At 48.9% G+C, this 24,630-nt stretch overlaps 1 protein-coding gene across 1 annotated transcript in view; it reads left to right on the forward strand.

The window, feature by feature from the left end:
• The first annotated feature begins 9,338 nt into the window (after positions 1-9,338).
• Positions 9,339-24,630, forward strand: part of PACSIN3 (protein kinase C and casein kinase substrate in neurons 3) — a 30,483-nt gene continuing 15,191 nt past the window's right edge. Inside the window, exon 1 of the mRNA XM_065403032.1 lies at positions 9,339-9,493. The gene's annotated coding sequence lies outside the window, so the exon portion shown is untranslated. The remainder of the gene's footprint in view (positions 9,494-24,630) is intronic.

A 24,630-nucleotide genomic window follows, 5' to 3' on the forward strand; every position in this document is an offset into this window, starting at 1 on the left:
CAATCTGGTCACACACAAAAGCTTACAGAAAGACTTAGGTTATCAAATATTTCACATTGTTAGGCATGGGCCCCATAAACTTAATCTCTTTTATCAATTTTATGTATTTCTAGCGCACCAAACAGGTACATTGGAGCTGCGTGGTGAAGTCCATAGTGGATTTTATAGCCATCAGGAATACTAGTTCGAAATGTTAAAATTCACATGGTATGGTTTGTCAGAGAAAACCATGCTTTTACAATGTGGCTAAAGAAAATACAAGATATGGTACAAATCACAGTTCAGATCTAAATCAGAGATCACTGGACCTTAGTTAATACTTCATTTAACAACATTAAAGAAATTAGGACAAAACAACCCCGAATTAAAATTACATTCCATTGCACTTGGTGAGATATCAGCCTGCTATTCATATCTTGACAACCTTACAGAAAGGCTATACAGGCAGTCCTCGACTTTACGATGTTCGACTTACGACATTTCTGAATTGATACCCTGATTTGATTTACGACAATTGGTTTCAACTTTACAACGCTCGGTCCCGCAATGGAGTGGATTGCAGTTCCGAGTGACGACGTTTTGATTTACAATGCAATTTTCAGGAACCAATTGTGTCGTGAGTCAGAGGACTGCCTGTACTCCAGTCATCCACACAGTTAGCTACAAGCACAACTCCTACAACATTTGTTTGTGCATCTCTCAATAAATAAAAATGCTGCAACGAACACCTATATATAGTCTTCCATGTAACCACGCTACATTAAAAACACACACAAACCATGCTTGTCTACTGGAATATAACAATGTTGCACCAACTGCTAACATACCAAAATTGTGTATAAACAATGACATATAAGAAACAAGTATCTATCTCTATATAAACATACATATCAACACTGGCACCTCATGATAAATTGTCTTTTTATATGTCTCTGCAAAATACCTACCACACATTTGGGCACTGTATGTGTATGCATGTATGTATGTATAAATAAATAATTCAAACTAGCACCTGCCTCTGCAAGCCATCTGCCCACAGAACACACATTGATGTCTTGAAGGTGTCCAGTATTAGACCTCTAGGAAAGGAAACTACAGGTAAATTATCCTCCTGCTCATGGCAGGCAAGAAGAGTGTAGTCAACAGTATAGATTCAGAGAGATCACAAAAGAAGAGAGAGGGATCCATGAGATTCAAATATCTCATTAACAGCCAGCAGAAAATTATATATTACATTACTTAAATCTTAATCTCTGCTGCTTTCCAAAGAATTTTTAAAGTGTACATTTCTAACCTTTTCCACTGAAAAACAGGGCCTGACTCAAACCCAATTGAAGTAGATGGAAAGACTCCTGTTGACTTCAGTGGCCCTGTAGTAACCTATTCGCTACACCAATACTGACTTGGACTCTAAATACATTCTATGGGTGGCATACCTGAGATCACTTATTCACTGACGCTTTAAAAACTCCCACACCCCAATCTGGGTCTATGCTGGTCATGTACTATATATGTATCTTGTGAACCTTGTAACCTATACTTGTAATCTCTCATAACTCAAGCCTGACCCCAGACATAGGCACCGACTCCTGGGGTACTCCGGGGCTGGAGCACCCACAGGGAAAAATTAGCAGGTGCTCCGCACCCACCGGCAGCCAAGCTCCCCCCTCCTCGCCTCCTTCTCTCCCCAGCACGTCACGTCCCCGCTCCTCCCCATCCCTCCCAGCACTTCCTGCCCCCCTGCCGCCTAACAGCTGTTTGGTGGTGCTTAGGACTTTCCAGGAGGGAGGGGGAGGAGCAGGAATGCGGTGTGCTCAGGGGAGGAGGCGGGGCAAGGGCGGGGACTTTGGGGAAGGGGTGGAATGGGGGCAGGAAGGGCGGGGTCGAGCACCTACCGGGCAGAGGGAAAGTCGGTGCTTATGACCCCAGATGTATAGTACCTTCCTTCTTAACTTGTGTAAACTTGATTTTAAACATTAGTTTTAATAAAAGTTTTTAAAATTGTGGTCCTATTACCTCAGACTTGCAGAAAGTTGTCTCCAGCAAAGATGCAAGCACTCTCCCTATCTCATTCACCTCCCTGATGTTTTAACTTCACTGCCCAAAAGAGACCACACATAGCAACCTATGAACCTTTCACTTAGCTAGAATGGAAGTAATTAATAATTATTTCTTATCAAACACTAACACTGTGCTTACTTTCACTCCGGAGACTCAACAAGTAAAAATAATTGCAAAGGAATCTGGTAAGGGCCAACAGTGCTAAATACTGTATAAGGCACAAAATAGAATAGTCCCTGCCTCGGAGTTCTTACAATCTAAAAGGCAGGAATGGAGAAAACAGGATGCATTGAGAAGCCAAGAGACAGGACTCACTTGAATATAATATTTTTGTTGTTTGTATTTACAATTCTTAGCCTCTCAGGACCAACTGACAGTACAAAGGCAACCAAGTCTGGGGATCCAGTTATAATTGTAGTGTGGATGGAATCTTATCCTTATTTTTCCATTTTTTGTAATTGAGCTATAATCTTAAAATGTCTATGGTCTTTTCTGCTATGTTGCAACAAGATCAGGGAAAAACCATATTGTAACTGTGGCTTCTGACTTGGTGCTGTGGTATGCTTGATGGTATATGTAGTATAAATAAGCCTTTTATTGCCCAATGCCTGGATCTCTGCTATAAGAAATCCAAAGTTCCTGCTTTTGTCTGACTACTTCCTTAGACCATTTTAAGAGACAATAACATCACAGGCTTAGCTACACTTGTGAGTTACAGCGCAATAAAGGAGCCCCAGGTGCCCTAGCTCACTCCCCGTTCACACTGGCAAGGTACGTAGAGCGCTCTGACTCCACGGCTACAGCGCTGCTGGTACTCCACCTCGGCGAGTGGAATAATGTTTGCTGTGCCCCCACTGGAGCACCGCGGTGCCAGCATGGACGACCTGTCCTGTTAATGCGCTCTGATCGGCCTCCAGAAGTGTCCCACAATGCCTGTTCTAGCCACTGTGGTCATCACTTTGAACTCTACTGCCCTGCCCTCAGGTGACCAACCATCAGACCCGCCCTTTTAATTCTCTGGGAATTTTGAAAATCTCCTTCCTGTTTGCTCAGCCAGGCGTGGAGTGCTCTCAGCGAATCTTTCCAGGTGACCATGCCTCCACGCACCAGGCGATCCCCAGTATGGAGCAATGGTGAGGTGCTGGACCTCATCAGTGTTTGGGGGGAGGAAGCTGTCCAGTCCCAGCTGCGCTCTAACTGAAGGAATTACGATATCTTTGGGCAGATATCAAGGGACATGATGGAAAGGGGCCATGACCGGCACGCTCTGCAGTGCAGTGTTAAAGTGAAGGAGCTGCGGAATGCCTACCGCAAAGCCTGCAAGGCAAACAACCGCTCTGGTGCTTCCCTCGCGACCTGCCGTTTCTACAAAGAGCTGGACGCACTACTTGGGGGTGACCCCACCTCTACTTCGAGTACCACCATGGACACTTCAGAGCCCAGTTCAACAAGGCAGGAGGAGGAGGAGCAAAGCGGGAGCGAGTGTGCTGAGGAGGAGGAAGGCACCCCAGAATCCCTAGATGCATGCAGCCAGGAGCTGTTCTCAAGCCAGGAGGAAGGTAGCCAGTCGCGGCGGCCAGTGCTTGGGGAAGGACAAACACCAGAAGAGGTTCCCGGTAAGCGGCTTTTATTTTGGGAAGGAAGTTATTCGGTGGGGGCTCTTGGGGCGAGGAGGATTAGGGCTGCATGCATGCCTAGACAGGGCATTGATGTGCTCTCTCACATCGCAGTAATCGGCCTCAGTGATCTCTTCAAAAGTCTCATCCAGAACTTGGGCAATGCACTTGAGCAGGTTTCTCGGGAAAGCCACTGTGTCCTTGTCCCAGTAAGGCTAACTTGTCCGTGCCACTGTGCCGTGAGGGGCGGAGGGACCATTGCTGCAACCTTGAGATCTCAGCTGTCCATGTTATCACCTGCCGAAAGACTCCAAAGGATCAGAAAGAGGCCATGTAGAAGCAAGGAAGACATGTTGTATGAAGTAATGCAGCATTCAAGTAATGAAAATCAAAAAGTGCAGGAGTGGTGGGAGAATGAAAGGAGGATCCGCCAGTAGAACGAGGAGCGCCGGCACAAAAGCGCGGTGCTCCGGCACAAAAGCATGGATTGGCTGATAAGCATAATGGAGCGCCAAGCAGATTCTATCCAGATTCTATCCAGGCGCTCGTAACCATGCAGGCGGAGCACTACCACGCCTCCCCCCCTCCCCCCCCGCAGCCCTTGTCCCAAAACTCTTTCCCTTGTGCCCCCATTTCACCTCCAACCCACTTTCCCCAACATCCGGGTTCTTACTGCCACCAGCTGCCTCCAACACCTGTAGCTTCACCACCCAGCCCTGAAAACTATGACCCTTATCCCCTGCACTCAACCCCCATCACCATGCAGTATAGCCATCCTGAAGTGCAGCACTCATTGCACAGCACTCCAGACAGGACATACGCAAATCTGTGATTGTACCATTCCCCATACCACCCCCTTGCCCTTTCTGTTTCCCAAGCAGTTGTGTTTCTTTTCAATAAATGAATTTTCTTTTCAATAAATGGATTTTTTGGCTTTGAAAACATTCTTTATTGTTGCATAAAGTAAAAGATATCTTAGCCCAGGAAAGAAACAGGCACTGCAAGTCAGCGTAGCAAACACAGATTCCTACTAACATTGGAACCACTGCACTTCACTCCCGTGCAGGGCACCAGACATTACTGGTGGCTTTCAGCCTCAAACTGCTCCCTCAAGGCATCCCTAATCCTTGCAGCCCCACGCTGGGCCCCTCTAATAGCCCTGCTCTCTGGCTGTTCAAATTCAGCCCCCAGATGCTGAACCTCCAAGTTCCATGCCTGAGTGAATCGTTCACCCTTCCCTTCACAAATGTTATGGAGGGTACAGCACTCAGATATAACCGCAGGGATGCTGTCATCGGCCAGGTCCAGCTTCCCATACAGAGAGCACCAGCGGCCCTTTAAACGGCCAAAAGCACACTCCACAGTCATTCTGCACCAGCTCAGCCTGTTGCTGAACCGCTCCTTGCTGCTGTCAAGGCTCCCTGTGTAGGGTTTCATGAGCCACAGCATTAAAGGATAGGAGGGGTCTCCAAGGATCACAATGGGCATTTTGACTTCCCCTATGGTGATCTTCTGGTCTGGGAAAAAAGTCCCTGCTTGGAGCTTCCTGAATGGCCAGTGTTCCGAAAGATGCCTGCATCATGCACCTTTCCGGGCCAGCCTGTGTTAATGTCAATGAAACACCCACGGTGATCCACAAGCGCTTGGAGAACCACCCCTTCCGATTAACGTACTCGGAGGCTAGGTGGGCTGGTGCCAGAATTGGAATATGCATGCCATCTATCGCCCCTCCGCAGTTATGGAAACCCATTTGTGCAAAGCCATCCACAATGTCCTGCACGTTACCCAGAGTCACGGTTCTTCTTAGCAGGATGCGATTAATGGCCCTGCAAACTTGCATCAACACAATTCCAACGGTCGACTTTCCCACTCCAAACTGGTTAGCGACCGATTGGTAGCTGTCTGGAGTTGCCAGCTTCCTGATTGCAATAGCCACCTGCTTCTCCACCGTCAGGGCAGCTCTCAATCTCGTGTCCTTGTGCCACAGGTTGGGGGCGAGCTCCTCACACAGTCCTATGGAAGTGGCTCTTCTCATTTGAAAGTTCTGCAGCCACTGTTCTTCATCCCAGACTTGCAGGACGATGTGATCCCACCACTCAGTGCTTGCTTCCCGAGCCCAAAAGCGGCGTTCCATGGTGGTAAGCATGTCCGTGAATGTCACAAGCAAACTCGTGTTGTATGCATTACTCGAGTCACAATCATCGTCGGAGCCCTCACTGTCACTTTGGATCCTAAGGAATAACTCGACTGCCAAATGTGACGTGCTGGCGAGACTCGACAGCATACTCCTCAGCAGTTCAGGCTCTATTCCCGCAGACTGAAAGGGAAGACAGAGCGCGCAGTACAAAAAACATTGAAAGATGGCACCAAATGTGGACGGAAGCACAGGGAATGCTGGGATGCGAACCGATGCATCACAGGGCATTGGGACAGGACCCAGAATGCCCCGCCCCCCCGCCCCCTTCCCACAAGCCACAGCGCCAGAATGGGAAGAGGTGCTCTGTGGGATAGCTGCCCATAATGCACCGCTCCCAATGCCGCTGCAAGTGCCACAAATGTGGCCACGCCAGTGCGCAAGCAGCTGTCAGTGTGGACAGACTGCAGCGCTTTCCCTACTGCGCTCTCCGAAGGCGGGTTTAACTCACAGCGCTCTACATCTGCAAATGTAGCCATGCCCACAGTAACATCACAGCAACTCGATTTAGGCCAGTATATGGAAGCAAGTATGTATTCCACTAAAAACAATGAGGAAAAGCTGTGTGTAACTCTAGGGAAAAGAAAAGAGACAGTAGAGATACCTATCTGTCCTAAGACCCAAACCTATCAAGCAGCTCCTATCCCAGGGAAACAAAATGTCAGAGATAACATCACATTCTCTGACCTCCTCCTATACTTGGACATTCTTCCCCCATTGAGCCACTCCTGCCCCAGAGGAAAGGAAAAAGAGAGCAGAGATAAAGGTAGCTACATAGCATCATGCCACCGAATCAGAAATGGACAGTGTTGACAAATGGACACGGGACCAAACCCCAAACAAAAAATGAATTCCCATCCTGGACAAATGCTGGGTGTACTGAGATCACACCCCAAACCAGGGCCGGCTCCAGCATTTCTGCCGCCCCAAGCAAAAAAAAAAAAAAAAAAAAAGCCGCAATCGCAATCGGCGGCGGCAATTAAAAAAAAAAAAAGCCGCGATCGGCGGTGGCAGTTCAGTGGCAGGTCCTTCGCTCCTAGAGGGAGTGAGGGACCTGCCGCCCCCAAACTGCTGCAGGTGCCGCCCCTCTCCCTTGGCCGCCCCAAGCACCTGCTTGTTAAGCTGGTGCCTGGAGCCGGCCCTGCCCCAAACACACTACATCCTGCACAGACACGGGATACATTGTACCCACCTCTGACAATTACCCAAGGTTTCTGCCCTTTTCACACTTTGGAAACACATGTAGAGTTATTAGAGTAGGTAATTTGACTAAACTGTTGGAATTTAATGGAGCCATGAGTGAGCATCACACTATGCTGAAGAAAGTTGATCAACCCTCTTTTTTTTTAAATGAAAATATGAAAAGGGAAGTCCATTTGCTATCTATTATTTCCCCTGGAGCTAACTTAAGGTTGGGTAAGGATTTTTAAACACTCTTTGGGGAAAGAATGTGCCTTAGAACAGATCAGAAACCACAGGTCCCATGTGTGGGACCCTTTCAGAGTCACCATCCAAGTTAAATATAAACATCAGAGTAAAGGAAACAAAAAGGTATCCGATTGTCTTTTCTAGAGTCTGCATCTCAGAAGGGCCCCATGATGCAGGAGTTACCTCTATCTCCCAGGAAACCTGACGCAACTGTTGTTAATCAATCAATCAGTCCCAGGTATCTACAGACATCAAAACACACGCCAAACAATCAGCACCAAATAACACGGATTCTTAAGGTTCCTGGGCTGAGCTGTCAGGGCGGGGCTGCCCTTTCCTTCCAGCCTTAAGGTCCTCGGTCTTTTATTTTTACTTTTATTGAATGAACGTCATTGGGAACCCATAGTTGGTCCTGCTGTTTGAGTCCCAAATAATGTAGTGAGAAACAAATTATAGGAGATGGGGCAGCAAGGCTCATCGACTCCCAAAATGTAAAACCTGCCTTCAGAGCCAGCACTAGGCAAAAACAGACTAAGCAATTGCTTAGGTCCCCCAAGCAGCTCCGGGAGGCCCCCTATTAATTATTAGTATGTGTTGGGAGGAGGGGGAAATATTCCTGCTTGGATCCCCCAATGGGCTAGCACCGGCACTGCCTGCCCTAAAACCTCACGTCATATCACGGTCAATTGCTTTGCGGCACAGAAACTTTGGTACTTAGAGCGTGGAGGGCCGAGGCTGCACAAGATCTCCAGTTTAGGGACATAAAAGCACTAAGGATCTGAATTGTTCAGAAAGAGCTGATGGCATTTTCAGATAAAAGGAGAGAGAACGTTACTGACGCCTAATGAGTTAGGTAGAGCGGGTATGCGGACAAACAGCAGCCAAAGAAGGCGATGGCGAAACTCCTGTGTCCCTGCACTAGGGAGAGAGAGAGAGAAACTATGGCAAGAGGATAGGGAACGGCTTCTCCGCTTTTTTGGAGGAGACGGGGAGAAGGGGAAATAACAACAACATACGAGTTTCCCAGACCTGCCCTTGGTCTCCCTACAGCCAGCCAGATTGATTCATTGCTCCTGCAGATCAGCTAATTGGCTGAAAATAGGGTTGCCAGTTTTGGCTGCACACATTCCTGGAGGTTTAATCACATGACATAATCTTTAATTAAAGATTACTTTTTTAATTCCCGGAGCCTTCAAGGCAATCGTGGAGGGTTAGCGACCCTAGCTGAAAGACGTGAAAAACTGTTGAGTAGAGCAGAAAGAGACTCATATTCCAGATTCCTCCTTACTGATGGTCAGCTCCAGAGATGTGATCTTCCCCCAGTGGTGCCCCACCAGTAGCCAGCTGAGATTCTAGTAATGTGAGTTTCTTCAGAGCAGTGCCTAGCCCAGACTCAGGCAAATTTTGGCTTCTCACTGAACTGGCAGGTCCCAGCTGAGACTCCAGTAAGTGAGCCCCCTCACAGCAGAGCTCCAGGTCCCTGGGCCAGCTGAGACTTGGGGCACTGTTGTAGCTAAACTCAAGAGGTTGTTTGCAGTGTCACCTCCTGCTCTCAAAGAATAGAAGTGAAAAAACGCAAACTAAACCCTGTTTAAACGTTAAGAACTATGGCTAACCACGCTCCGGTGCCAGCGGCTCCTGGGCCTCCCCCACCCCCTGCTGCTCTTGTCCACTCTGGGCACGTGGTTTTGCTCTTATCCTCAGTGTGGACAGCACAGCCCCACCTGCTGTCGGGCAGCGGCCTGGCTCATCCCGCAGTGACAGCAGACTAATTGGATCAAGAGCTCCAGGAACTAGGAGGAGGGGAACGTGGTGAGAGTCCTGCTGTTTCCCCGCCTGGCGCTGCTCCAGCCTGTACTCCCTTCCCGCTGTCCCAGGCCTTAGCATCTACTCTCCAGCCGCCACCAGCGAGACTCCTTTGGAATCCCCGGGGCTGCTTGGGTCCGCCCAGCTGGGAGCTCCTCGCGCTGGGAGGCGGGGCGGGGGCCCTTGTGTCCTGCAGCCTGAAATAAGGGTGGGGAGCTGCTAGAGCTGGAGGGCAAGGGGCAAAGCTAGAGCTGTGAGACAATCCGATCTGCAACTCGCCCCACCGCAGGCAGGGCAGCCTGCCGCGGGAACGCTCTGGGACGCTGCTGAGCGGGACTCCCTTGCACCAGGGCTTGGAGCCGAAGTCGCTAGGGTAGCAACTAGAGAGGTAAGATGCAAAGTAATCTGCCTCCGGACTGCACTGGGACGGGGGTGGCCTTAACTCTCCCCGAGCTGCCGGAGCGGGGCTCCTATCGGTTCGTTCCCTTGCCCTGGCGAAGGGCAGAGCAGAGGCCCCTTAGGCTTCCCTCCCCTCTGGGGTCTCTCCACTCCGCACCCCCACACAGGGCGCTCCCCCGGGCTCTTTCCGGACCTGTTCCCCAGTAAGCACCAGAGCTCCCAGGGCGCTGGCGGCTTAGCCCGGCCTGTTCGGCGCTGCTCGGAGGGGAGGTGGGGTAGTCCGGCCCCGCCTGGGTGGGAGGCAGCGCGCGGGGGAGCTGCACTTAATGGCAAGTGAGCTGGCGTCTTAAAGGTAAAAGTTTCCTAGTGGCATGGGGGGAAGGAGCCGCTGTGGGTAGGGGACAGGAGGCGCCGCCGTTCGGATCTGCGCTGAACCCCCCCATCCCTTGGCAGGGACTTCGCTCTCCTCCGCTAGGCTAGGCTGGGCTATCGGCCGCTGGTATGTGCGCCGCAGGCTTTCTGGTTATTGCTGTGCTCTGAGGAGTGGAGCCCCGCCATCCCCTCTGCCGGAGCGGCCTGGGAGCGGTGTCCAGGGCCGCCCAGAGGGGGGGCAAGTGGGGCAATTTGCCCCGGGCCCCGCAGGGGCCCCCACGAGAGTTTTCCGGGGCCCCTGGAGCGGGGTCCTTCACTTGCTCCGGGGGCCCCGGAAAACTCTCGCGGGGCCCGGGCCCCCGGAGCTTCTTCCGCTCCGGGTCTTCGGCGGCAAGGGGGTCCTTCCGCCCCGGGACCCGCCGCCGAAGTGCCGGGTCCCCCGCCGCCGAAGACTCCAGGCCCCCTGAATCCTTTGGGCGGCCCTGGCGGTGTCCTGTTAGTGTCCGGCCCCAAAGGTGCCCCGCTAGGGGGTCAGCTGCCATGAGACGGGTATAATGAGGGTGACCCTAGCAAGTGGAAAAATCGGTACGGGGAAATAGGCGCCTATATAAGACAAAGCCTGGAATATAGGGACTCTCCCTATAAAATCGGACATCTGGTTACCCTAGGTATAATGGAAGCATTTGCCAAGAGGTTAGTTGGAGACCTAAGGCTGATCTGCCCTTACATCCCAGCTGCTGAGGCAACCCACCCCTCTGCCTGTCCCCTGGCTGGGGATCTCAGACACCACCCCCACCTCAACTCCCGGGCTCAGAACTAGCATGTCTGCATCTGAACAAGGTTCCCCAGAACTTCCCTTAGTGCCTGCGCTTCTACTCAGTCACCTGCTTCCCTCCTGTCTCTTCTCCCCCGGAGACTCCTAGGGTGGGTTCTCTGTGGGACCCCCCCCCCTTCTGTTTGAAGCAGGCGTCTCTGCTTTACAGCCAGGGAAGGGGCGGGGGAGAAAGGGACAGGGCCCCTTTGTGAAGACTCCATGCGGAGTCGCTTCCCACACTGAAACCGGAGCTGCAGGCCCTGGAGTCTGGCAGAGCCTCTGTTAAAGGGATAGGCACCCTCTGGCTGCCCGCTGCCAACTGGACAGTGGGTAGGTACTATCATAGTACTGATACCTCTCCCTATCCAACTAGCTGCCTCTAGTCTCCTAAGATAAATGTATTGAAACAGCAGCAGACCACCTAGATCCCATCCAGTCCTTAGCCCAACTCCCACTAGACTGTCTGGGGAGGTGTCCATGGAAATAGGGACTCCTATATCCATTCCCAAAACAAATAGGCCTCTTCAGTGTGCTACCCATTCCTCAGGTCCAGCTGGACCCTTTGGTTTTCTGCCCCTTCTTAGGCATTCCCCTCCCATCAGCTGGGGACATCCTCATGTTGTAAATTCCTGACTCCCAGAACTCGGGGTGACAAGTTAGAATTATGTGCTGCAGAAATTTCCACCACTCCTGTCCTGGCTTAACTGTGGCCACTAATCTTGCATTTGGTCTTTCTAGGGCTGAGGGGTGGATCTGTGGTGGTGGGAAGGCTGAGAAATATTTATTTTGGGGGAGTAAGAGGAGCAGTTCTCTTTAACCTACCTGTTTTTACCATCTGGTAACTGCATAAAACCCCTGGGACTATCATCTCCTCTTTAGTGCATCAACAAGTATGGGATGTTGGTGTACTGGGTGCTCACCACCAGGTTTTGTATGTGCCTTGAGAGCACAGACCATCTATGGCTTGTCCTTACCTGTGGCAGAAGGGGTCAGACTCCTCAGCAGAAACAGCAACAAGTGCAGCTATCCTGGCCCAAATGCTTTAACCAGTTTTTCCACTTTCTGTGCCAACTACGTATTTTTTGCCTGTTGCACTTCCCAAGCTCTGGGACCTTTTTTTGTTGGGGGAGGTGAACTTTTGTACTTGTTCTCTGAAGTTCCCCATGAGCTCCTGAGTCTCGTTTTTTTTTTTCCCCCCGCCCCCCAAAATAAAAATAAATCTCTACCCCAAGCAGAGGTTTTCTGCCTTCCAAAACAGAAGCTGAACTAGAGACTCAATGAAGCTCACTAGGAACTATTTCGCTGCCAGTCTAATGAAGATACTAGTATAATAAGTTGCATACAAAACCCTAACATTCTTCCAACCCACTCTGGAATTCAAATGTAGCTGAGAAGTAGTTAAGTCTTACAAGAGCGCCGATACTTTTCTGTTTGTAATAGGAATAGCATTTGAAACTGCTCTGCAGAGAGTAAAATGACTAGAGCACGGGATTCTTCTGTCTCTGGGTGTGATCTGATCTCTGGGTGGGGTCAAAATGGAATTTCCTCTAGTGCATTGCACAACTAGGTACAACTTGTGTCAAAGGATTACCTGACTGTGAAGCATCAGACATTCTTCACTGACAAACTATCACCTAGAAGATGAACCAACAGTCTGTTTTGTTTTGGCAACTCCTATATTCCTAATATCTACTTCAGCAGAAGAGATTGTGTTCCCTGAAGCATCCTCTTGCCTTCTTCTAAGCTAAAGTTTGAGGGAAAAGATAAATGTGGGAGTGATTGGCCTGCTGTTCTCCCCACTCTGTGCCTGCTGAGACTTTTACCTAAGAGCTTGCTCCTGTCCGTGGCTTGTCTGCACTTGTTCTTGTGAAGATTGTTTCCTTCCTTTCCTGTGCAGTGAAGAGAGGGCTAACATCTCTATGGCAGCCAAGCATAGTGCTGACATCTATTTCCCGCTTGGGACTCCATTATGCAAGTGAATGGTTTGACAGGATTTAAGATGGGATGGACTACACAGGTTTGTAGACTCTGTCAACACAGTAGAGAACTCTGGGGCAGGTTGTTGGCTGGTGAGTGGCCATTAGGATTTTATGTATCCAAGCCATACAAGTGTGAAAACGTTGTTCTAAGTGAATGGAATCCCCTCATTGGGAAATGTCATGTCTGGTGTTCCTAGTGAAGATTCAGAGCCTTATGGCTTGTGCAAGAGCCCGCTAAAGTCCTGGGTCTGGGTGGACACGGGCTCCAAATTCTACTTCCGTACACAAGATTGTCATACCATATGATACTGTCTTCCTGGGAGAGGATTGCAAAATTGCATGGACCAGTTATTGTGAAGCCAGTGAGGATATTGGATAAGGCATCATAATCTCATTTGCTCTGAAATCAAATATTCCGTTGTGCTACCCTTAGCAGGTGTGCTCCAGATGCTTTTATATGTTCTGTAATTAACAGTAGGTATTGCCCTGCTTGTCTGTTTCAGGGATTACAAAGTATTTGTTGCTTGAGCAATCCCATTTGTGGTGAGTAGTGGCTGGCATCTTGGCTTAAATAAGGCTTCCAGAGCTAAAAGTGAAAATCGCTACAATTTGAGCTAAAGAGCTAGGTTCGCCAGCTGAGAGTTGTAATAGACTGGCTGCATTTCCATCTTTTATGGATCGGGAACTGAGGACAATGGGTAACATGGGTTATAGGTGCATTGCAGGTGAGAATTTCTGGGATCTGCCTAAACAATAATGGTGATGAATAATCCCAGAAAGAAGGGCAGGACTTTAGTATTTACAAAAGTGGACCTTTCTGAACAGGCAAATCATTTATTACTGCTTACAGAATGTGAGTGTATATGGCACCATAAAGGGGATCTGTGCAGGCAGATAAAGGCTGCTCCCAAAATCTTAGTCTAAAGGCCTTAGCAATAGGATACAAAACCGAATAAGAAGGGTGTCTAGTGAGTTGTGTGTCTGAAAGTCTTTATGAAAAATGTGAATTTAGGAGCCTCTTTAGCGGAGAGGAAGGAGGCTTGAATTAGGAAGCTGTTGCAGGATGTCTAACTGCTCTCCACCCTTCTGCAGCACAGTTATTGTCCTAATGGAATGTCCCAAATGCTGCCTGTCTTTTTGTGCAACTGAAGTTATTCACCTACAAAGAGAGAGAGTCCTTATGCTGCAGAAAGTTTGGTGTGTTCATTCCTGTGATTAATCAGCTTTGTTTCACTGACTGGTACAATAGTTTCAAGCTCCCTAGAGCTGTGGGCTGAGGCAGCATATGTTACTGGCCTCCTAATCATATTTTTGTCCTGTAATAGTTCCTTCTCTCCATGAATTGCACTAATGGATTGAGCCTCCCAGACTCTTGGGAGGCAGAGTATTATCTAGTGGGTGCCACTAGGGCATTGTAATCTGCCAAAGGCGACCTGCAAGAGACACCTGAGAGGATTTAAAAACTCCTTTAGCCTTAGAAACATCAAACACATCAAATCTGACTTCCTGGTTCACCTTGGTCTCCTTGGAGATCTCAGAGGATGTTTATTTTCAGTTCTTGCATCTTAATTGAAGCAGTAGGGATGTTTTAAATATCTAATAGATGTCCTTTTCCAAATACTAGTCCTTGAAGTTGTTAATGAACCACCCTCTTCTTGCCTACAACTAAAAAAAAATCCTTCCCCTCCACCTTTCTGCTGCTCAGTTTTCTCTCTTGACTCTTGTGATGTCATTTATTTCTCTAGTCCTCCAATCACCACAGAGTCTTCAGGGCAGATGAGTTGAATTTCAACTTAAAAAAAAATCAGGGAACTTCTGGGGCAAAAAACTTTCCAGGCCACTTAATTGGTTAGAAAGAAACAGAAAGGCATAGTTCCAATGTTCTCTTCGTTTGCAGGTCCTCTTTAACACTTTTTGTGATGCCCACACTAACTGATGCTCTTCTGTATTTTTTTCCCCTTAACTCTCCTGAGGTTTGGGGCTGTACCTGAGAAACAGAGCTGATGCTATGCAGAAGCAGACTTAGACTATGTTTACTCTGGCAACTGAACGACACAACTTTTGTCTTTCAGAGGTGTTAACCCCCCCCCCCCCCCCCCCAAGACAAAAGTTTTACCAACAACAAGCACCGGTGTGAACAGCACTTTGTCAGCAGGAGCGCTCTCCTGCGACAAAGCGAACGCCACTCGTTGTGAGTGGACATTTTTTGTCAGCAGGAGAGCTGACAAACAGCAGCTACACTGCACACCTTTTAGCGGCATGACTGTAGCGACACAGCTGTGTCTCTAAAAGCTGCATAGTGTAGACATAACCTAAGCAATTGCTTAGGTTCCTGAGCAGCTCAAGGGGGCCCCCATTTGCTTTTTTAGTGTGTTTGGGGGGCCAAAAATATTCCTGCTTACAGCCCCCAATGGGCTGGCACCCCCTCTACTGAGGACAAAAAATCAGGGCATACATCTAGTTGAGCTCCAATCCAGACTAGATTAGAATGCCCTGTATGGTCTGACAGAGGAGAGTTTGCTCCACCCCCCTCCACCCCTTTTAGGGGTGGTGGTGGTGGTGGTTTTTTTTTTTTTTTTTTTTTTTAAACCTCTGACACTGCTTCATAACCATGGTCAGCTACAACCCCTTCAAACTGTTTGCATGCCTCCCTCATTAAGTTATCCCTTGTAGTTGGCCAGTATCTTTCATAGTGGTACCTTCTCTTTTAGGGTAGGCCCAGTCAGAGGTGATGCCAAACTCTACCTATTTCTTCCTGAGGGGGCTCCTCAGAGGCCAACGGTGGATATCTGAGTGGGTACCTCTGTCAGTGGCACCATTCTCTCATTTTTCATGTAGCCTCCCCACTAGGAGACTATCGCTGAGCCAATGCCTTATCCATGTTCCTTGTCAAGATACTAAAAGCATTGAGATCTGTTTTCTACATTTCTGAGAAATTGGGTGTGGAGTAGAGCAGAGGTTCTCAGGACAAATTATTTGGTTGCCTCAGAGTGTGGCCATCAACTCTTGCTGGTTGCCGCTCTCACACTTTTTCCTAAAATACTCAATTAGCTTTAGGAAAAACAAACAAATATGCACATATACATGTCCAAATCATTGTAATTTATTATTGCTAGCTAGGAAGTCAGCTGTGAAAAGTGATATTAACAAACATACCAGTATCACTTTTCACAGCAGACTTACTCAGCCCTGGGAAGTCTGGGGACAAATTAAGCTCTGGATGGGGGATCAGGGGAGGCAGAAGGGGCCAGGAGCAATGGGGAGTGGGAGCGGAGCCTGAAGCCCCAGGGCTGGAGCCCAAAGCCTCACAACCTGAGCCTGCTTTCCTGCCACCACTGGGCTGAAGCCCAAATCCTGAGCCCCACCACCCCTGGAAAGATGGGGAACTCACCAGCTGCCCAACCGTTGCTGGAAGCCTGTGCAATCAATACCAAGGCTGTGCATCCAGGAGCATGCAACTACGGTGGTCACATTTTTGAAATGCTGGAGTAGAATACCATGGTACCAGCTAGCAGGGGTCTGGCTCTGTAGGCAACAGAAGGAATAAGTGGGATCTCATGATGTCCCAGGCTCTCCTGGTGGATTGGTTTGCTGGGAACCTATCTAACTTTTCACCCCCTGTAAGTAAACTTTTTAGCCTAGAGGATTAGAACAGCCAGATGGGTGACTGTAAGCAGCATACAAGCTGATGGAGTTCATAAGTTTCCAGTTATCCACTACCTGGCAGTGATGATTGTGATGTTGCACTCCATATGTTTTATGGAAATATGTTTGAGTATGAATATGATGTAACTAGAATATGCTTTATGCAAAAGGTCTCTTGTAAGGTATCATAACAAAGGTTATAACCTACTGAATACATTCCTCCTATTTGTATGCATGTATCATTCTTGTATCTGAAGCTAGAAATATGAAGTATAACTCTGAGGTCCTATTGTAATTATACAAAGTGTGGGCCATTAATGGTGGTTTAGAATCTTGATGACTCCATTGGCCCAGACAATTGGTTGTAAATGGTTTATTTACCTGCAAACTTTCCTGTGGGCCAACCCAGGGTGTGGAGCAGGACAAAGGGGGCTGCCAGTCATGAGAGAACCCCTGCTCACCACCTGAGATGTCTGCTGGAACTAACAAGGATTGTACCAGGGGAAAGGATTGGGCCCAGACTAGAAAGGAGTCTAGTCTGTGAATGAAACTTATTGGAACATCTCTGAGGGTGAGATATTACCTGTAACCAGTTTCTTAATGCATTAGGCTTAGACTTGTGTGTTTTTGCTTTATTTTGCTTGGTGACTTACTTTATTCTGTCTGTTATTACTTGAAACCACTTAAATCCTACTTTATACTTAATAAAATCATTTTTGTTTATTAATAAACCCAGAGTAAGTGATTACTACCTGGGGGAGCAAACAGAGATCATGCACAGCTATCAGTGTTATAGAGGGTGGACAATTTATGAATTTACCCTGTATAAGCTTTATACAGAGTAAAACGGATTTATTTGGGGTTTGGATCCCGTTGGGGTCTGGGTGCTGGAGACTGAGCTGTTTTCAGTTAAGTCTGCAGCTTTGAGGGCGTGGACCAGACCCTGGGTCTGTGTTGCAGCAGGCTAGCATGTTTGGCTCAACAAGGCAGGGTTCTGGAAGTCCCAAGCTGGCAGGGGAAATGGGCTCAGAGGTAATTTTGGCACATTAGGTGACAGTCCCAAGTGGCTCTCTGTGACCGAACCCGTCACAATAATATCAGTGGTCTTGAGTTTAATCCTGCCACTGCCACTGATCTGTGTGACTGCCCTAGTCAAATCACCTCTGCTCTGCAGATGGAGATAATACTTGCTTTCCTCACAGGAGTGCTGTGGGTACTGGTAAACTTGTATGCCACATTTACAGGTGGCCAAACAATGGTGCTTGGCAACTTTTTTGTGCTGTCTCTTCTAAAGCAGAGCCCTTCCTGTTGGTGTGCATGGGGATGTGGCCCTTGCTGTGTAGCGCTCAGAGGTGGGGCTTTCTGCATGCTTTTTGATAAGGGCATGTGAGCCTTATGGAAGGTTGGGAGATGTCATAGCACATTTCTCATTTACAAAACAATTAATTCTAGGGACCCCTAGATTCATTTCCATCTTTATTTGGCCCACTAGTATTTTCAGTCTGCTCTTTGCTCTGTCCTTGCTAGTACTAGCCCTGCTAGAGGAGCCTGCCCCACAGGCTGCAGGCCTGGGTGAAAGCCTGGTGTTGGCTTTGAGTGGACCGGAGGTTGCTGTGCCAGTGCTCACAGAGCCTCAGAGATATATACACTCACAGAACCTGTCTTGTTCGACTGCTGTGTGCTGTGTCGCCTTCCAAATGGAGGTGTCCGGGCTTATGAACTGGACTAGTGAGCAGACCTGGAAGCCTTTCCAGAGAGGAAGCACTCTATTCATACTGAGAAGTAAGGAGGGTCAGGGTGGCTCTATCCCAAATGCAAATAGAAAACTGGTCTCTCCAGCTGTGGGATGGAGCCTTGTTCAGCAAGCCAAGCAGAAAAAGCTTGGATTGTACTAAAGCTTTCCAGTGTCTTGCTGGCATTGCAGGCTGGGCACTGAAAAGACAAGGCAAGATTCTCTGCTCTGGGGGTTGGGCTGGGAGGGAAGAAGCCACATTTCGGTGATGCTAAACAGCTGAAATATCTTCTTGCAGTGTGTGCTTCTCAGAGATGTCTGTCCCATTCCCCTGTGTCTATTCCGATAGTTAGGAATCTATGGTGGATGGTAACACCTGGGATTTAAATTGATGTTTGCCCTTCAGGCTGAAGACTCTATTTCAAAAAGGTCATTGGGTCACTATAGATTCTTAAAGGGCGAAGCAGATTTTATGCCTTGTTAGTCTCCCTTTGCATTGTTCAGGCAGCATAGACAGGGCCGGCTCCAGGCACCAGGCAACCAAGCACATGCTTGGGGCGGCGCCTGGTAAGGGGCGGCCAATCTTGGGGTGGCGGGGGGCAGCACGGCGCAGCATTCCGTGGGGGGGGCGCGGCGCTCTGGTGGCGCGGCGCTCGGTGGGGGGGGGGCGGCGCGGGGCGCGGCGCTCGGGGAGGGGGGGCGGCGGCGCGGCTTGGCTCGGCGGGGGCGCTTTTTTTTGCTACTTGGGGCAGCAAAAAAGTTAGAGCCGGCCCTGAGCATAGAGATAGCAAAAAACCCTTCTGACTTCCCTGAATGGAGCTCAATGTAAAATCTTGGTAGGAGGAACATGAGTTTGAGGAAAAAATTAGCCCAGTTGCTAGTGGCAGCCCCTGCTCAACCCTGCTGCCTAGGCACACTTTAGGGAGTACAACCCTATAGATGCTCCTAAAGAGCTAGTGAAGATCTCAAGGGGCAGAGCAGTGCTGAGGTAGTTAAATCAGCTCTTCTCATGGGACAGGAGATGTTATGAAAGCTTTTTGTTTGTTGGGTGTTCTCCCCACCCCTTGAACAAAATACACTCTTTTTTTGGCATGCATGATCTCCAAAGACACTATCAGCCCTGCAGAATGGTGCTGTGTGTAGCTGTTGGTCTCTAGTCTTGCCAGTTTATATGGCTCTGAACTCTGTCTTACCCCCACAGTTGCCTTTCATGTTGCTTAGATTTTCCTCTCCGAGGAAGCAATTGAGTAAACTAGTTTTGATGCCAAAAGTGTGAACAATGAACCTGCACATCATCAAAGCAGAGGAACTGACCACAACATGTAGTAAAGCCACCAGGGTATGTGACCCCTCGTTCCCCCCTTCATTCCCTCTCCCTCCTTATATCAGCCCATATCCCCCTGAATGAGAAATCTCAGTTTCAATCCTGTCTTGTGATCCTGCTTTTCTTTAGGTGTTGTCTTAGGTTCTCTGGCTTTTCTGTAACCTGCAGAGGAGAAAATAGAACTCTGAGTTGCGCAGGGAACCAGATGAACTTCAGGAAAACCTTGGTGTTTGACCTCTTTCTTCCAGGCTGTTGTCTCCATTGTGTGAATGTTTGAGAGAAAGGTGCACTTCAGAGAAAAACACACGGTAGTAAAATCAGGTGGTGCCAGGCAAAGCCAATAGCCTCTATGACGTAATTGCTGATAATAGGAGGTGCAGCTGGTAAAGGCTCTCTGAATTTGTCAGGGCGTGACACAGTCACAGACTTGGTCTGAACAACAAAGAAATCACTAATGATAAAACCTCCAAGTGGCAACTCAAATGACAAGTCAGTGTAATGAGAAGCGAATGGAAATAGTTATTACTTGGAGGATGTAGTAGAGGTTACTTGCGTACATGGATGATATAAAACTGAGGGTGGATTAACATGCAGTGAAATTTCCATATTGAAGAAATGGGCAGAAAAGACTCATGAGTCATTTTTAAAGAACAGTATGAAGTCTAATGAAGGAAGAAACCATGAAATGCCCAGTTCTAGAATGGGACTAACCAGGCAGTGGTTGTTATGGAGGATTATCTGAATATAGTCTGTGTTCATAAGGCTTTTCAATACATAAAGATCCAGTCCTTGCGCTGATGGTCTGGCAAGGTGACTCCGTCTCAGTGGAACATTTGCCTTCTGGAATGAATAGGAGTTTCCTATGTAAAAACAACCACAAATTATTCTGCTCTACCTGGCACTTGTCAGGCCTAGGCTGGAGCACTCGGCTCAGTTTGGAGTACCTCACTCAGTTCACAAAACAACGTGAACAAACTGGAGAGTTTGTAGAAGAGTAGTACCAAGGATAAGCTTTTTATTCAAGGGCTGTATGGAAGTGGGCAGATGCTGCCCATCCTGGTGGTCAGAAGAGATCCCTTTACTGCTTTCAGGCAGCTCTGTTACAGCATTATCCTCATTAGTCAGTGAGTGTGGACAAGCCCGTGGATTTGTGCTGTATTAGGAGAAATGTAGGTTAAATATTGGGGGAACAAGCAGGAGCAAGTTGCCAAGGGAGAGAGTGATGGCCTTCCCTGGAGCTAGTCAGGGTTTTGTTAGACACCCGCCTCAGATAGTTTGGGGATGAAATCACTCCTGCCACAATACCGAGGGATGGAATAGATAACTCACTTGAGATCCCTTCCAGCTGAAATGAGTCTAGAGGCTGGCATGAATTCACTAGCAAGTTGGATGCTAGCTGACACTGATTGGTAGGGGTGGGAAATGCACAGGATAGAAGCAAACAGCTAATTGAGCGAAAGAGACAAACAGTGGAGGTTGCATGCATGGAGGGTTACTTGGTATGAGTGAAACCCTCTCGCAGTCCGAGAGGGGAAAACAGGTCATGGGTGGCATCTGGGAAGCAGCATGACTGAGTGGTGAATGTAGATGATGTGGGGCAGAAACCATGCTATTTATGGTGCTGTGAAAGTAGGGAGGTGATAGTGCAGCTCTTTGAAGCCTTCATGGCACAGTTCTGACTGAGCTCCACTTTGCAGATGCCCACTGGACAGCTGTGTTTGGGACCACACACTGGATCTGTGTGCTTCTAAGGTCCCCTAAGTCTGGGCAGGGTCTAGCCATAGCCTTTTACTCTAGCCTTGTGGGAACACTTTCCAGGCACAGACTGTGTCTGGTACCTCTTTTAGGGAATGAGACATCTCGGTCAAGCTGCCCTGGTCCTCCAAGACACCCTAGTTGCTCAAGCACATCTTCCCCAGAGCTCCACCTTCATGAATACTCTGGTTTAGAAATTGCTCTGTAAAGTCTGTGTTACTGCTTCAGCTGTCATGTGTCCCTGAAGGGTAAAACTCCCAGCGCTGGTGCCACAACTATACAGCCACGTTAAAGCGCTGCCATGGCAGCGCTTTAATGTTGGTAGTGAAGACGTACCCTATGTCTACACTACAGCCTATGTCCGCATAACTTATGTCACTCAGGGGTATGAAAAAACCACCCCCAAGTAACATGAGTTACACCGACATAAGAGCTCCTGTGCACAGCACTATGTCGGTGGGGGAGCTTCTCCTGCCAACGTAGCTTCTGCCACTTGCGGAGGTGGTTTTATTATGCTGATGGGAGAGCTTTTTCCTCATCTGCATACAGCGTCTTCACAAGACATGCTGCGGCACAGCTATATCAGTACAGCTGAGTCACTGAAGCACTGTATGTATAGACATGGCCTGAGACTCATTTCTCTAAACTAGAGAGAATAAAAGACTTGGAAAGGGACGGAGATAGAGCCTGGTCATTCCCGATAACTTCAAAGTGAAAGAAAGGAGCTCCTGTGTCAGGCTTGGTCTACACCGAAAAGTTATATCAGCATAAGTACATTGGTCGGGGTGAGAAACTACACCATGACCGACATAACTATGCTGGCAAAACCCGTGGTTGTGACACAGCTGCAGCAGTGGATGGGGGCTTCCATTGACATGGTTAACTTTGTTCAGGGTGGTGGTGTTCCTGCACCAACATAAAAACTTCTGTCAGTGTAGGCTACGTGTGCGTTATGGGGCCATGCCGATATAGTTATGCTGGTGTAGTCGCCGTAGTGTAGATACACCCCCGGACAATAGGAGAGAGAGCAGCAGCCTGAAACTAAAGGGGGATTTGGACATGAGGAACAGCTTTTGGCAGTGAGAGCAACTTGAGGATTTTCAGGGTTATGGGGCATGGTGCAGTCTCTCTGTTTCAGGATGTTGTCTGTTGGAGTTGTGGAGGATACCAGTGCAGAGAGTTAAGCTAACTCCCAACGCTCAGGAGAAGTTTGAGTTTGCTGCTTGGCCCTGTGAATTTGTCCATTCCAGTCACAGAACCTCCCAACTTTGAAAGAATGTGGGATTCCTTCTGTGTGTTTTGCTGATGCACTGCAATCCTTGAAACCCGGTGTGGATTTGTCTGACCTCAGCAGGGTGTCTTTTTTTCGCTAGCAGGCTTCTGGAGTGACCTTTGCATGTACCCACTGCTCTAAGTGCTCTATCTGTTTCTTTCTCTGTCTCTCTCGTTCTCTCTCTTCACAAGCTGGAGAACCTAGCTGAAAATCTTCTTTAAACTGGACTAGGCAGCTTTGGGAGTTCCAGTTCCAAGGGAGCGTCTGGGAAATATTGGCTCCTAGCTCCTTTCCCAGCCAGGTGACTCCACCAAGGGTGTGATCCCTGGATTGGAATAAACACTATTGTGAAAGTCTGCCCCTCCCCAGCAACAAGGATGTCCCATGCAGTCACTTAATATTCCCATTGCTTGTGGGATCTTTGCATTATCTGGCATCTCGACCAGGCACCCAGCTGAGTAGCTGCAAGCTAGAGTGGGGACCTGGGCATGCCCTGCTGGAAGTGGGTAAGTACTGTGTGGCATTTACAGGAAGCTACTATATAGTGGGAATGTAGAACACATCACTAGCTCAGAGGAAATCCATGTTTACCACTGTGCTGGTGTCTGCTGGGACCAGGAAGTCTCTTCTGGCACTAGACTGGTGGAAAAGATAAAGGGCTTTCTTGGCTGTTTGTCTGTAGATAAGATGGCAGGGCAGGCCTGGCTTTCACTGATAGTCATCTATCCAGCCTGCCTTAAAGTTCACAGCAATTAACTATGGAGGCTTGAGGCTCAGTTTCTCTTGCAAGTTTGTTCACTCTAAATGTCTGTAACTGTGGCCGAGAGTGCCGTACGGTAGGGACAGTGCCTTCACCTCTATCTGGTATAGGGCCAAGAACTATTTGGGGAATCAAACCAGTCACAAAGGCCCTGTTCCCCCTGAAGTGGAACTGAGCTAGACATGGCCTGCTCCTGACAAACATGGGCTAGGCTTGGCTTCAGTGTCTGATGTGGAAATGACTTAAAAGCAAGGGAAAACCATTCCTTGTTAAAGATGTCTGGCTAAGCTGGGCAGACTAAAACCTCAGTTTCTAGATAGGGTCGTCCTGCAATTCGTTCCTGTGTCTGGCAGCAACTGGGGTGGTGTGGGGGAAGGTGGGACAGAACACCTAGTGTGGCAAAGGCTGTGCTCTCCCACCTGTGCAAGTCCACTTCAAAGGTGACGCTCCTGCAGAGCTGCCTTCCAGAATTAGGGGAGTTGGGAGGGTGAGAATGAACCTCCCATTTCAGTATGCCCCTCACTTTACTGAATGGAAAAGTCCAGACCTGGTCCACAATGATCCCAGCAGTCCAAGGAGGCAATCCAAACAATATACCCAGATAGTGCCCTAGGCACTCAGAGGGTGGAAGTATCGAAGGGTGGTGCACGGGGAGGAGGCTTTCTCTGTCTGCCTTGGGTAAACACTCACAGTGGCTAAGGATTCCTGTTTCTTCCTGGAAGAAGTAGAAGATGGTCTCCTGGCATCCCAGGCCAGAGAAAGAGTTAATGCATCAGGACTGCAGGGATGAAGGCATGAAGATGGGTGGGAGACGGATGCAAAAGCAGTGGATAGGGGTATGAGCTGAGTGAAGGGGCTATGGGCACACATGGTTACTGGGGTTTTGGTATGTAATGCATGCAGAGTCTGGCTAGTGTGTGTGTGTGTGTGTGTGTGTGAGAGGAGGGGGCAATTCTGCAGTTAGCCTCCTTTGCCTACAGTACTCTAGCCTTTGCCTGCCCTTGGGGAGCAGACGGAACTGTCTAGGGTCAGCCAGTCTTGATGTAAACCAGGGGTGGGGAACCTTTTTTTCTGTCATGGGCCATTGACACACAGAAAAAAAACAATTGCGGGCCACTCACTCGCCGGGGGGGGGGGGGACAGAGCTCGGGGCTTCCTCCCTCCCACAGTGGGGTGAGCCAGCATTCGTAACTTCAGCCTTGTGGGCGGGGGGGCACTGAGACTCAGGGTTTCCCTCCCACAGCGGGTCCAGCCAGCACTCGTGGCTCCAGCCCTGTGGGGTGGGAGAGGGTGGAGGCTCAGGGCTTCCCCCTGAGACGGAGTGACCCAGTGCTCAGCCTGGATGAAATTAACCAATGGGCCGGATGCGGCCCGTGGGTCATAGGTTCCCCACCCCTGGTGTAAACCCTGTGGAGTCACTGGATTTAGAGGATGGAAATGGCTCATGGCCTGATAACTAGAGGCTGGAAATG

This window comes from Emys orbicularis, chromosome 4 (genome assembly GCF_028017835.1).
Source record: "Emys orbicularis isolate rEmyOrb1 chromosome 4, rEmyOrb1.hap1, whole genome shotgun sequence".
Taxonomy (NCBI): Eukaryota; Metazoa; Chordata; order Testudines; family Emydidae; genus Emys; species Emys orbicularis.